General features: G+C 41.5%; 1 protein-coding gene across 1 annotated transcript in view; it reads left to right on the top strand.

Annotated features, from left to right (window-relative positions):
* Positions 1-407: 407 nt before the first annotated feature.
* The window catches only part of LOC110990777 (glycerol-3-phosphate dehydrogenase, mitochondrial-like), a 52,361-nt gene continuing 38,051 nt past the window's right edge, over positions 408-14,717 (top strand). Inside the window, exon 1 of the mRNA XM_022255890.2 lies at positions 408-544. The gene's annotated coding sequence lies outside the window, so the exon portion shown is untranslated. The remainder of the gene's footprint in view (positions 545-14,717) is intronic.

Genomic DNA, 14,717 nt, shown 5'->3' with positions numbered 1-14,717 from the left:
AATATTTTGCAATCACGAAGTTCGTAAATCCCTCCGAAGCCCTCGTCATCCAGAATCAAACGCAAAATATTCAGTTTCAACTCCCGCGTAACAGTTCGTATTTTGATCCAACGACCCTTGGCCATGTTGATTCTCCTCCTCCAAACATCCGGTTTTCCCCAAAGAAGACGGCACACGGCTTTCTCCATTGTCCCGCTCCCGTAGAATTCCTTATTTAACTCTGGAAATGCATAAAAAGGGGGCTCCGATTTCCTGTAGAATGAATGAATTAAAAATAGTTAGGACTGAATCGCATGAATAGCAATTGTGCAGTTACATAAAAGGTTTCATAAATGCGTGGGTGGCCACGTGGAAAACCGAAAGTGATCTTGAGTATTTCTAGACTGTCCAGTGAGCAAATAAGCAGAGGCAAAACTGGACATGAACAGGACGTGAATACTCTCTGGTGGACCGTGTGGACCTTTTTGGAAGAGAAAACCGAATTTTGAAAGCAGAAATCTTTGCGTTCTCTCTGAGACAGCTTAACGATGGGCTCGCCTTCAAGGTAAGATGCGTTCACGTTGTGCTTATATCATCCGTATGACCCATGATAAAAAAGACTGAATTTAGTACCAACGTGTCAGAAAATCTAAGGCTTTCATACACGACCCGATTCACTGAAGCGCTGTTAAAATTCCTGGCCACCATTTGAGAGTTACCGTGCGTTTGAGAGCTCACGCCTGCATTCTGTGGTATTCAAACCTCGAGCCAATGTAAGGTAACGCCGAAAGGGTTGCAATTCGAACAATTTAAAAGTTGCACAATATAAGAATTGGGAAATTGTTATTTCTGTAGTTTTCAGAGTTTGATCCAATGCATCAATGTGGTGCTAGTTCATTTTTAAGATGTTTTGATTAGGTAGTATAAACTGTGTTTCCGTCAAGTAGATTGTAAGTGAACTGAACGATAACATTACTCTTTTTTGTCCATGAATATTTTAATTGGTAATAAGGATGCGAAGCAAACGTTTTGTATTTTCATTCATGTTTTTAAACACTGTGGCGTCGACAATATGAAATGAATACATACGATGTTCATTTGCATATAACGAAAAACAGTGTATGCCAGTTTGCACATGGTAACCGACGGTATACCACGCAAACGGCGAAGGCATTAAAGCATTTTCAAGTTTGTTGCCTTAATTTTCTTACGCTCTACTTTTTGATAATAACAACTCTCTGAAAAAAAGCACTTGTGTTCACTTGTAACAAGAGGCTTTGAATCGGTTATTTTTGTCCAGCTGTTATAACATCTTAAATGCCTTAGGTTTCTGTGTGCATAGACAGAAACTGCCATTTCGTAACTGAAGCACGAACATGATTTGCACTTGATTATATTATGCAGATCTTCTTGAGATTATTGTTTCAAGTTTGTTTAAAGACTCTCTCAAGCATCCAGACTATTTGTTTCACATGGTCGTAATTACCGCGTACTTGCGTGCAAGGTCCGCAGCCCGGATAGTTTGGCAAGAGGAAAAGCTGGAGCACCGCATTTGGCGTCCGTATTCGGCTATCCCGTGAATCGACGGTAGAATGAAAGCCGTTCTTAATATAGCTTGCTCTTGATCAAGCAGCACCGAGGCCAACTGCTTCTCTTGATTTACTTCTGACGTCAGCCTGTCCTCCCGTAATTACATACCAGACCAATATACTGCTGGACAGGTCGCTGCTGGCGCGTCAAACGCGTCATCGGCCGCTGAATATCTGATGATTCCAGGGCCAAGCCCCATTAAGTGAGAAGACAGGCTCCGCGCGCAGGCATCTGAAAATAAAGCATCCTTGCCTGTCGTAGCGTGCGTCACACGGGCTGCATTAACCGGGAAGCTGACGTAGAAAGCTCATTATGGCATGGGTTGAGCAGAGCAGAAGCGCCGACGATTTGTCTGCTTTAATCACATACTGACGTCCGTGTAGCGACGCAATGCCATAGGCCGCCACTTCTAATCATTATGGGCGGCTGCTATGAGGATACAGGTATTAACATTTCCGAAACAGAAGCTGATAACAGTCGCACACTATTTAGATTGGTCCAGCGCACGAATAAACTGTACGTCTTGAGTCTCATCAGTATTTTAATTTAAGCAATGGAAAGGTCATTGAATTGTGCCCTTTCGAATCCCGCAGAATCTCAGTCATAAGTGAGTAATCAATTTTAATCTCATTTCCGTACGTTTACTATACGAGCAAAACATGACCACACTAAGAAATTCCCTGTTTAAAATTTTAATCCAAAGTTTGGTTTTGTCATCCCATTTTTTTGGGGGGGGGGGTTGGATTAATTCCAGGTTGATTCTCCAAAATACCGTTTAATATTAACAATTTGGTCAAATGACCCAGAAATTCATTTTAACCCCCAAGTTGGGTTGACACAACCGGGACATAGTTGCAATTTTCACCCTCACTAGGGTTTAAATTTAACCCAGGCAATTTCATTGCACCATTCAAACCTATCATTGTTAAAGGTCAATAAACAGATTGGGGTCTACAGCACGTATGAACGAAGCCTGTGGAATGCCTTTACCTATTAATAGCCAGATTACCGTTCACTGTGGCTGAAAACATTGACTTGTTGCGATTTCAAACAAAAGAAGTTAATAAGAACTTGTCTCACAGTTGTACCCATTTTATTCCGGGTAAGTCAGTATTGATGTTTTGTAGCCCTACAGTTACCCCTGAGTCTGGTAAGCTACTGTTTTAGCTTTTGAACGGTATCAAGACTTGGAAATAAGACCAGGCGCAAATGCTTTAATTTAAAACCAAATTTCTTGTAATCACTATTTGCTCCCGTGACTTTTGGTACCTAAAATTACATTGTTTTTCTTCATGTCTCAGCTCCCATTTCTGTGAACTCCCAAAAATGCAAAACTAGGAAAGCGTAAATAGCTACATTTGAGGCATTAATCATGAATTTATGACGATTCATGTTTTTTATTCACGACACGCTTGACATGGAATTATTGTTGTAGGCCTAGGCCCCTATTGGTATGCCGTTTGCAGTTCATTGGAAACGCGAGTCAATGCTTGATAGCCGCGTGTGAACTGCAGATTTTAGAGTCAATACGATCATCTTCTATGCTCAGCTGCGCTGCTTTTTAATTTTTTAGGTACAAGAAAACACTCTGCGGTGTTACTTCAGAGTTGTCGGTACAACTGGTGTGGAAAAGAGGTCACTCCTGTGGTCTAATGCGTTTAACACGACGTGCGAATGTTTACTGAGTTCTCATCTGGAAGTTTAAATTCGTCTTGTTACGCTGCATATACTAACAGGTAGTTTTGCCTCGGAGGGCCCCACATTTTCTACCAATGAAATCTGAAAGTGCAGTCATTGATTTGTGTCTCAGATTTCTGTACAAAAATGTTGATTTACTGCGGAGGTTCGAAATGGTTTTGAAATTAAATGTGCTCATTAATCGCGTGTTACTGGATTTGACTGAACAGAACATTACTTCACGAAAACTTGATGCTGACGTGAGATATTTTTTTCTCTAACAGAGTAAATTTGTGCCTGCAAAAATAAATGCGTAGAACGACAATAACTTACCATAAAAAGGCTTCTTTCTGAGTGAAAGTTCAAAGTTGAGTGCACATCACGTCTTACAATGCATTGGATAATTAGGCTGGATAACATAACTTGATTTATGGCCATATCGGTTGTGGGCCAAAATGGTATTATGCTACTCAGTGGGGGATGTTGCCACATTGCGCGCGCATGAATAAGGAAAGGGTTAGGCTCTGGTAAATTTTAGCATTCATTCTTAATGACAACATGGGCTTTTTTTTGGAACAACCCCGATATAGTTTACATAGTTTAAGTTATACCGAGTCTGTAACTCGAGGAAGTGTTGCGCCTAACATGTACCTACCAAGATCTATCCCTTGTTAGTCCAACAACCTGTGAACGAACCAGAAAGTTAGAAAAAAAGAGACACAAATAAGAAAAATTCATTCACTTGCTTCACTCCCGCATGGGGTTTAAAAAAGAAACCAGAAGACAAAAGACATACCTGTTTCGCTTTGTTTGAAAAAAAAATAGATATAATTCCACAAGACATGGTCCCGATATTCAATCCAGCGTAAACGGATTCCACATAAGTCGGCAAAAGTGTAAAACCACGAGTAGGGCAAGAGCTACCAATTGTCCGCTCCATGGCATCGCGGTCATATGAAACGACTGCTTGATGTTTCTTCTGGTTTTGGTAAGAATGGAAGGACAGGGTGGCCAGCTCTGGTCCTCGGTTCGCTCCCTGTAGACGTCACCCGACCGGATATTCCGGCCAATACGAGCCGAGAGCAGCAGTGGCGCAGTACCGGCGATACCATGGTCGCACTGACGTGCTAAGCGCGCGGCCGAGGCCTCGGCCAGTGTCGCAGTGTCGAGCCTTTGTGCGTCACAGTCTACGTCAAAACCCCTTCGATTTTTTCCCGCCCGATAAGGTTGACTACCCGTCGTCAAGAACGCAATCTTCCTCGTCACAGTGCACGTCAGCACTGCTACTACGCTGCCGCTCGTTATCAGTCCTGACGCACGAAATAATTACCCGCCCGCCATATAAGGAACGCACGACGTGTGCCTTAAGCACGGGGCATGAGGCGAGTGACGCCACACCACCAAGCCCGCTCACATTGCTCATCGTAATATTAATCAGGCGCAGTTAACAAGCCGGGTAGTTATTAATTTCCCTCCGGAAGAGTGATTCATGCCCCACGCTCAGCGTTAATGCATCTGTGCTGATGGTGCACTGTCCTTCGTGTGATAATGTCATCCAGGCTGCAGGCAAACATGAATTATTTATGTTGTAAAATGCTGAGTGGAAATTCCGTAGACAGTGGCTAAAATTTAGCTGGGAAGGAAGTAAGCCAAAATAGTCCGCTGTGTCTTCAGGTCGTTAAAAAGCACATACCTTGTGGTCTGTTTACCGAATGGAATAATTAGCCTATATCGTAGAAACCGGAACGTCATAGGTTGATGGAAACTCCGACTTTACCCCTGAAATGTTTGCCAAGATTAATAGTCGCTGTTTACCTAAGGAACCGGGCTTTATGAGCTTTATTGCCTGTTTCAACAATCGTGCACAGTAACAGACAAGATGGTCCTTGCCTATCTCTCTGATAAATCAGCAATGTCATTCAAGGACCCCCCTTCGTTCAGGGACGTATTCGTCACATACATGCATTATTACCAAAAGGACATAAAGGATTGTCCTCTGGCCACCATTTGTCGCGCAGCAATGGCATATTATACATTTTGCGTTCACGTCCCCGCCTTTGGTAGACGCCAAGTTATTGCACCTTTTGTGGCGCTCTCAATGCATGCGAACAGCAATTGAACAATGTCATCATATAGCTGGACACAAAATGGATACTGTTTACCTAAATTCATTAGTTTTAAAGTATGCCATAGTGCGTTTCACCTAACGCCATTTTATGTCCATAGTAGCTCACGGAGGCAATTCTTGCGCCCTCTGTGCGCAGATTAAGATGATTTTTGACAAGCCCAAGCTTGTCCCTAACATCATCTTGCAGCGCAATAAACACAGTGTCGAACTCGGTGGCTGGCCACAAAGGGGACCTGGGGACTAACTTCCCGGTGCAATACTTGCAAGCTTCTTTGAAATATTTCGTTGGCCTACATAATTGTAGAGTTCCAGTAAAAACAAAAGGCACCTTTTTAAAACATAGTGACTGCAGAGTGCGCAGGTAAGACGTGATTAGCTATTGTAGGTCGTATTTCCGCTTAAATAATGAAACGGACGTGCGAAAGAACTTTTTTTTTTTTGGGGGGGGAACAATGACTCAACTACAGCGGAAGGATACAGAAGGAACTGCAACTCTGGCACTTCAAAGTGTTCAATTACCGTCACCGCCGAGTCAGACGAATAATAGAAAACATTCCTAAATGCCCCATTACTGCTTGCATCTTGGCCGGACAAGCGGGGCCAGTAATATCCCAGTAGTACTTGTAGTGTTTTGCTTGCCATTAAATACAAATTATTTTTGTGACCGGGAAATAGAGAGAGAAAAATCCCCGATGTTAGACCTACTTTTGCCATTGTAAAAAAAAACTTTTAAAATTTTGATTCACTGTTCCATTATCCATGCAAAGTTTGTAATTTATTATCCGTCCAATACATCAGTTTTCAAAGACTTGATACAAATTTGGCTAAGAGTGGCCAACAAAATGTTGACTACTACTATAGAAAGCTCAGTTCATAAGGAACAAAATGCACTATTTCATCACAGGGACTGAACTGATCATGAAGTCTCGTAAAATACGCTTTTGTACCAATGCCATAATAAAGGTGATTTGAACAAGCAAAAAATCTTGTAAACAGCGGGACTATTTATTCCCAAATTAACTCCCGAAGAAAGCGCTCATTTAGGGCAATGACTACACATGAACATTTAGGGCACACGGTGTAATACAAGCAACCGTGCAAGCATTAAATTTGATGTTCTGAGATCATATCAAGCACCGACAAATGTATGAATATTCAATTTCCCATACCTCAGTGCACAAAGTTTTAAGGATGCAGATTACCAGCGACAAATTGCGGCGGTGATCATTGGGTACAGAGGGGTTTCGTGGTTATGAAACAGATGGTGCGTAGCAAGCGCTCGCTGGGCTCTGGCTATGGACACACTGGGTATGAAAAGCGGTAATTGGCCAGATGTTAGAGCCCAGGCAGCTCAAACTCCTGTGTCCTTCCTCTATGGTGAAATCTAGTTACACCATTGGTCCAAATAACACCTTGTGATATCCTCACTGAACTACTCAACACGTATAAAAGCATCCGGATGTTTTTCTTCTGGCGTGGAAGCAAACGAATGGATATCATTTTGGCAGACGAAAATATTTTATGGATTTCCGTATATTTTATTTACCATTTACAGAAGGGAATTATGCAGCATGTCAAAGCCAAGGATGAAGTCGGTACGATAAAAAAAATACCATTTCTGTCCTGTTTTATTTTTCTGTATACCTTTTCCGTTTTGTTTTCGTTTGCGTCGCCATAAGAGTTGGGAAATGTTGGATAATTCTTTGACCCAAACTATGAACATTCTGAAAAATTTGGTCTAGGAAAAAAAAAAAGATTTTGGATGTGGAGAAACAGAAACAAACACAAGTTGTTGTTTATACTGACACTGTGTGTTGTTCATAATGTTAGTATTTATGGGCTGTTGCGTTGTTACTGTAACACTGTTACCAAAGACCACACCAGGGGGCGGATCAGGGAATTTTTCGAAGGGGGATTAGGCCCCTCATATTTGTTATGTAAGATAATTTTAACGGACAGGTGGACACGTAGATAATGCATTAGATCGTTACTGATATCAAAACAACTGAAAAAAATCAGAAATTCGTCGCTTGTATCACCAACTAACGTATCATGGATAGTTGCTGCATTACGAACTGCCATATCGTGTACAAAGTCTATGGACGGATACGTCACTTCCTGGTGCACCAAAACTATGGTACACATCACTTCGTTTCATCCATTTCTTTGCAGATCTCTCTTTCTTTGCACGCAAGCCTGCTTAATTACATTTTACTGCCCTTAAGATCAGAAGTCAATATACCATGAATTCAACCGGCATTGTCTGAATGCCGGCGGTTACTTTCTAGATTTGATAATTAGTCGCGTATACGGGTTTGCTTGTCCATGAACTTCCTTCGAAATCCATCGGCTCGGGACAAATATGAAGTAGCACAACTGGCCGAGTTCCGACTTGTCTATAACGACTTGACAAAATGCGTTCTCGCATGGGTTATAATGCGCTAAGTGCAATAAATGTGCAGTTGGCAGAGGGCAATATGTAAATGAAAGGATTAGTCCTTAGTCCATCAGTTAAATGGGGATTCCTCTCAATACGTCGGGCCATTATTTGCAGATCAGGTGATGTTTAACGATCAGTATACTCAGGTCAATTATGATTTATTATAGAATGTATCAACGTGAAACATTTGATTAATTTGTTATTAACTTTGCTGTGGTACTCAACACAGAATACAAACCCTCGAGGTATATAAGCGGTACGTGTAATCATACCGTCTAAATATCGGTGCATAACGAAGAAAAACCGCCAAATCTTGTTGGTATTAAAGTTGGTGAATGCATCCTTGCCGCTGCTTGAAGCTACAAGCTTTTGTAGTTGCTCAGGTGCTGTGGTGTGTATCCCCAGTACCTCAAAAGCACGATCCACCGACATCTGTATCTTCTCTAACTTCATTGCGAATCACTACATGTAATAGTGCAAAGATAAATGGCGAACTTCAATTAACGTTCCTTGAGTGGACTGCACAAAATGCGATGGCGGCCTAGAATACATGCATTTAAGGATGCTCATATCAATTCTGCAATTTGAACCAATCAGAGTGCGGGTCATAGAACTCGCTAGGGACTACCATTATGTTGGATCTACAAACCTGAAAACGATTTCTCAAAGTCGGTAGTTGGATGGTCGACCATCCGCAATGTGGGGACGAGGCAACTCAGGCAACCAACGTCCCCGCGGATATATACGTATACATGTACTGTGTGAAAAAAAAACCGACTCAATTATCGATTTGGTATCAAGTCTAGTAACTTTCCTGACGTAGGGCCTGTTTGTTTCACACAGATCTTGATCTCGATCAGTGATCCAAAAGCTGGTTTAGGCCTACTCTATGCAGTACGTGGGTGCTGGGGTCAGTGAGCCAATGTCGGATTACTGATCGCGATCCGGATCCGCGTGAAGCACACACGCCCAACGTGGTGCCTGGAGTTAACTATGCTAATGAATGGGAAAAAATCCGTTGGCGTTTAATGTGTTGGGACCGCTCTCAGCCTGCTCAAACATGGACATATCTGATATCCTCAGTTGTAACACCACACCCGCAAATTTTGTATCATAATTGACCGAGAGCTAGTCCCATAAAATCCACCATTTTCCTGGCTTAATTTTTGCTGCCAAAACAACTACGAATTCCCGAAGAAATACCCGTAACAAAAACAAGGAGCCATACAAATGACCATCGGCATTGTGTGTAAATACTGTTATGTGGGTTGCGCGTTGTGCGCCTTTTGAAGTGCTATGAGAGCCACAGAGCTGGAAGCAAGAGGTAGCCAGAAAAAAAGTGCCCGTTCATTTGTTCAACGAATTAATTATTCAAACAGACACACTTTTCATTTGCACTGAAATCAGAAGAATCAGTTGTCGCTTACATTGAGCAGAATCTATGGCAAAGATGTTGTAAAACAAATATACTGACCGCTTTATCTAAGGCATTCTGTTTCCCCAATGTTTCGCCCCGGGAAGTTTAACTGCTCTATGGATCGACTCGACAGGCCAGTCTTGTTACACCACTGGAAGCAGTCAATTTTAATATAATACATGTATGTGCCTGGGCTACACATGACTATTCATTTCATGCGAATGTCCGTGGGGAATATATTCTTGACGTGGTACATGTTGATATGTACAGAACAAATTGCTGTATGATGTTGACATTCGATATTTCTTTTATTTTCTCTCGTACAAACATAGGCCTATATTGTTGTTACGTTTAAGTCTATTAAAATTTATAGGATCAAGGGGTCAAAATAATGATTGCCAATATGCAGGTTTTTCTCAAATACAGATAGGCCTAATCTAAGATGAACATTAATAGAAATGATGTATTGGTGTAGATCGAAAATGCATTTGTGAGATGGGGCCAGAGATAAAATTAGACACCCGTGTCTAATCGCCCTCTTTTCGACAGAAGTTGCCCTGCTCAACAAAACAAAACAAAATAAAAAATGGCACAGATGTGACATCAAAAAGAGCGTCCCATCTCGTCTGTCAAGGTGGAATTTGCGCAATGTTTCGGTCTGGAATTTATCTCACGACTTCTTAAAATTGCCCGGGTCCCTTCCTTTGGAAAAAAAAATAGAGAGCGGGCTGAAATGATATGAAAAGGCTTCGTGAAAAGAAAATTTCTTGACTTTCCCAAATCTGCAAAATACGTGTCAATTTAAAAGTATAAAACTTCCATTTTCTCTTACCTGGGTATTTCAAGGTGGCTTTTTACAGTTACCAGGCAGGATGCTTCCAGAGACTTTACATATTGACTATACTAGACTACATGCAACTCCACCATCTTCCACAACTGGAAATATTTCACTATTCTTTCCTTGTTCTAATGTATGAATCTGAAGTGATTCTCCGGCTGCCAATTCTAGTACAGGATTTTTATCTTTTCAGAGTTAGAAATTGCAATTCGCTAATTAATCGTTCATTTTTTTCCTGCAATAAAAGTCATGTCCAATAAAACTTTTCAGACAAGAGTCGATAGGACTTACATGTTCATTGCACTTAGCAGCTGCATCGAATGATATCGATTGGATGAAAATCTTCCATGAACTTCAGTGCAGTGACTAGCAATCACATAGCGAACACGGAGCAAAACACAAGGAACTAACTCACCCGCCAGCTAGCTTTCCATTGCAAAAGCTCCAATCCTACCACCACATGAGCGAACAAGTTGAAAATAAGCAGTTTTGAAACCGATTTTGTTTATAAGGGTTGCGAGTCCTGTTAGACGAAAACAAACAAACAAACAGCACGAACTGCGTGTCGGTACGTCATGGCTGCGTGGCCAATGAGATCAGAGTCAAGGATGCGACCAAAGATACTCGGAAATTGAGGATTGCTTCCGACAGAATTCTACATTATGCAGTAGCAGAAGCATGTCTTTGCGTAGCAGGCGCACGCGCTGTGTAAACGCAGGCTTTGAAGAATGAAAATCATCCTTGGACTTCCTGATCCCGTAAGACATGCCATCCCGAGAGGGGGGGATTCTAAACAATACAAGTTCAACTTTAATGCCAATGTATTTTCAAGTGTGTGCATGTGCTGTTCCTTTATTCAGTACTGCACGGAAACACCGAGACTGTGATATTTTAGTATGTCATGTAGGAATCTGGGATTTCAAAGTTGCTTCCAATGTCCGTGTGTGTCTGGCCAGTATGAAGGCGGTGTATTGAATGAATGAGAGGTCAACGGCTTGTCAAAGGACCAGTACCGCGAAGCATTGGAGGAAAATCGCAGCATTTTACGAAGATGGGCGAACATCCCAATGCATTAAAATATGCATTCAGCCCAAAAACCCTTGTGCCTACTTTAATGTACTCGGCTAAAGGCGCTAAATTTCCTTTAAATGGATCAAAGAGCAATTTGCAACCGATTCTTTCATTCATTACATGCCATTCTCTCGAGGCTCTTCCCATCAAAGGGATATCCCCAAAGTATGCCCCCTGCGTAAAACGCCGGCGAAATATTCTATATAAAGTTACTCAAAAACGGTCAAATTGTTGTTTAAAACCCAAGGCACTGAATAGTGGAAACAGATGCATTAGTAATTTTCTCAGAGGTTTGTTCACCAGAAAAAAAGGAATTTATTTCGCACCCGGTTCAAGTTCTTAGTTTGGATTGATATGATTCGTTCCGACAGCTAGAAGACTGTTTTTCTAAAAAACAATTGCTCCACCGTCCTTCGGATCTGTATGGCGTTACTAGTTTCAATGCATTTTAACGTACCTTGAGACAGTCTTACCCCTTTTCCGCCTGTAAAAACTACAAAGTTTGTCCTAATTTATGCACACGGCAGACCTTAACGCCAAGGTAGCTAAAAAAGGTAGACATATTTTATGTTACATTCAACTGCAATTTAATAAGCACTGTACACCGAGCCTGGGCGTGGCTCGAGCCCATGCACCCATCCCCTTACTAGCGCATTTAAACCATTGGACCTCAGAAATTTCATAGTGGTTAGTTGCTTCGATCACCACAGCATTGGGCATACTGCATTCAGTGACTATCGGGCAAAGGTTGTGTCAGAAATTGAAATTACAGGTCGCAGATAGGAGGCCCATCCTGGCAAGCATGTTCATTTTTCCGTACAAGTTTCCGGACAGCACTGACGGTACTCATTTATCATTATACATGTTGCCGATATGGAATATTATTCTTTTTGTCGACAGTATTAACCAGACTTGAGCACAATAAAGTTAACCGTTTAATCTCTAATGTCGTGAGAGCAGGTGGGGTCTCCATAATGAAAACGCTCTAAATACAACAAACTCAAAAATGCAGTGATCTTCTTGGAAATTTTTACAAGACATACTTTTAGCGAAGAGGAGTCAACCTTTTTGTGTGACAGTTCTCATTTTCCCTTGTGTAGGAACTACAGATTTTCGATGCACTGCGAAATTCATTAAATTAAAATGGATAATTTGAGCCGATTTATTTCCTTAGCATTACTGATTTCACCCCACGACATATTTTTCAGATCTTAAAAGTTACTGCATTTTGCAAAGAACGAATGTAACTTTAATTGCTGGAGGCATTACCACTAGAATATTCATGATAATACGTTCCATCATAAGTAACATTCATCAGGAGACGTTAAGTTGTTACTTTGGCAATTTTGTTACCGAAGAAAGCTATCCAAATATTGAAGTTAAGTTATTTTGATGTGCATGATGTATGATTCTACTAGAGGACTTTAGGGTTTATTTTTCGATCACTTTCAAAACGTTTTAGAAACTCGTACAAAAGGCTGAATCTTATCTTTTAGACCCCCCGAATAAACATGCTTTGATCAGAAAACAATCTGAAGGCAAAAATGAATAAAAAAGAGTTAATTCTACCCTGACCAGTTATCTAATAGCGGAATAAAAATGGACTGGGTCTCAGTTTTAAGGTTGTTTTTTTTTCAAGATCTTGAAGAGTGATATCCGAAGTTCGTGGATAAAAGCAGATAAAAATACCGTTATTTAACCCTGTATAAAATTGTGCTGGGAAGGTTAACTTTGTCTACGTTCAATTACACTCAGTTTTGAAAAGCTTATTACTTTTAGACTTTAAACTGAGGCGAAAGGAGTGCCGAGCTTTGTCAGTTGAAAGAGCTCCTTGTTTCAGTCAAAGGGGCACCTGTCGGAATGGGTATCGTAGCCCGTGTGTGTCACGGTTTAGCACCACACCACAAGGCGCGGTGTTGCAATCGTCGTCAAAATGGTAGAATTCCTGCAATATGTGATCGATGAGTCAGTATCTCTTAGTGTTTTTTTTTTTATTTGGGGGAGGAGCTAATACAAAAGCGAATGCGGCTTCGGGCTTATATTCAACATGATGTTGGGGAGAAAAAAATATGAAAAGCCTTACTAACGGTTCCGACATCCCTGTTTTTTTTTTTTTTTAGGGTTTTGGTGCTGTTTTTTGATATATTAAATATTTTAAATTAATATTCGATTAATGTAAATCCCTCTGGGGAAAGTTTCCCTCTGCCCCCCCCTCTGGATACGACACTACCCACACTCGAAAAACACTTGGATCAGACTGACCTGGAACCTGGTTCCCATGGGGCCTGACCCCTTTCCGGGTCAAATTAAGACCCCTTTTGGGTCAAATTTAAAAGGGATCAAATATGACCCACAAGGGGTCATAATTTGACCCGGATAGGGGTCAGGCCCCATGGGATCCAGATTCCGGGGCAGTCTGACCCAGGTGTTTTTAGAGTGTAGATTCAAGTCTACGATAGTCCTTTGTACTGATGATGTCTCGCCTTGTTTGCATGTTTGCTCTCAGGAGTGCTGGTCTACGGTCCACTGAGCACCTACAGGAAAGTACACCTGTAAATGAAGCGTGTCATCTTTTTCTGTTCCTTCTTCTCCTTCTCCTTGCCCCTTCTAAAAGGAAATCTTGAAGTTGGGAGAAACCTCCCATCTCCTCAGGACTACACCCTTTATCCTCTGTGAACGACACCCACTTCCAATCTCCCATTCAGCATCGTGATTTTGGTATTATACCTCTGGCCACTTACATGGCACTTACATGGCCCCTGACTAGGGCACTTGAGCTAGGACGTTGACAACGTGCAATACTGCAAGCCTAGGGCTGGATATCTCTTAGCAGAAGCCTAGTGTGGCGTTCCCCGGGTCATATAGCTTCGAATTCCACTCTACGTAATTTCTTGCTATGCGAAAGTCTACATGTACTCGAAAACTTCTTCGGTTTATGTTTGTCGTTCATTCGATGATCTTAATTTCATAATTCATCTCATCTCTCAAGGTTTCAAAGGCATAAGTTTTTGTGTCGAAGTAAATTGTCTCTATAAAGTGAAATGTACGGCAAATGCAAATGAGCTTTCTATTAACCAAAACCCTGGGAGCAAATGACTGTGCATTTTTCTTAGATTAAGAATGTCTACTGGCACATCGGTGGTGGCGGTGGCGGGGAGGGGAGTGTGCAACAGAGGCCATTGTGCTAAAAAAGCGATTTTTTGAGGGGGGGGGGCTAATTCCCTTCCTTCCAAAGGCATGTAGCCTAATAAGCCTCACCCCTTACAACCCCCCCAAAAAATTCATACGTAATTTTCTCCTTTTTGAAGAGTTCCCACCCATTAAAAACATTACCCCTTCGAGAAGAAAAGAGTTCTGGGTCCACTTTTGACAACATCTGAGTGGTTAAGGCGCCCCACTGAAAACGGCAATGACAGCAATTTCCCAGATTTGTCTAACATTGGAATAAGTCTCCTAAGGTCAGTTCATACTTCATGTAACAGCGAACAGGTTGCAAACAAAATATTTACTTATAACTTTTGTGTTTGCTCAAGCAGCAAGTTGTTAGCCTATAAACAACAACAACAAGAACAGCAAC

Source organism: Acanthaster planci, linkage group LG03 (assembly GCF_054643075.1).
Source record: "Acanthaster planci isolate LZ-2023a linkage group LG03, COTS_SCS, whole genome shotgun sequence".
NCBI lineage: Eukaryota > Metazoa > Echinodermata > Asteroidea > Valvatida > Acanthasteridae > Acanthaster > Acanthaster planci.
Note: the sequence above shows the minus strand (reverse complement) of the source record. Positions and strands in the feature narration are given on the sequence as shown.